Below are 486 nucleotides of genomic sequence, written 5' to 3' on the forward strand. Positions count from 1 at the left end.
AGATAGGAAGTTTGTGGGCAAATTCTTCCGTCATTTCCCACTGCCCAGTGCAGAAAACCAAAACTCCCCTTCTGGTCACTGATCTTGTGTGTAGGACCCTGGTCATTGGTTAATTTATGGTGAAAAGATCTTAGTTTTGGAGCTGGGCTGCAGATGGAATGGATCAAGTTTGACTTGGTCCTGGACGCAGCTGGATATTTGGGGTGAGTCACCCTTCGTAAAACATACGAGCCCTTGTGAAAAGGCTCATGCGACACAGTTCAGGTTACTGTTGGTGCCTCTTGTGTGTGCAGCTCCAGGATGAAAGGATAACTAATGCCTTACAGATAGCACAGAACACCGAAAACTCTCTCCACCATCCCAAAATGTTTATTATGACTCTGTCAGCTTGAGACATGGTTACTTGCTAAACTTTATACCAAAACAAAGTAATTCCCCCAGCCATTCCTATGGGCTTTTGTTGCAACTTCAGTCCCCTTCTATTAT

Source organism: Propithecus coquereli, unplaced genomic scaffold (genome assembly GCF_000956105.1).
Source record: "Propithecus coquereli isolate 6110/MARCELLA unplaced genomic scaffold, Pcoq_1.0 Scaffold5535, whole genome shotgun sequence".
Classification (NCBI taxonomy): domain Eukaryota; kingdom Metazoa; phylum Chordata; class Mammalia; order Primates; family Indriidae; genus Propithecus; species Propithecus coquereli.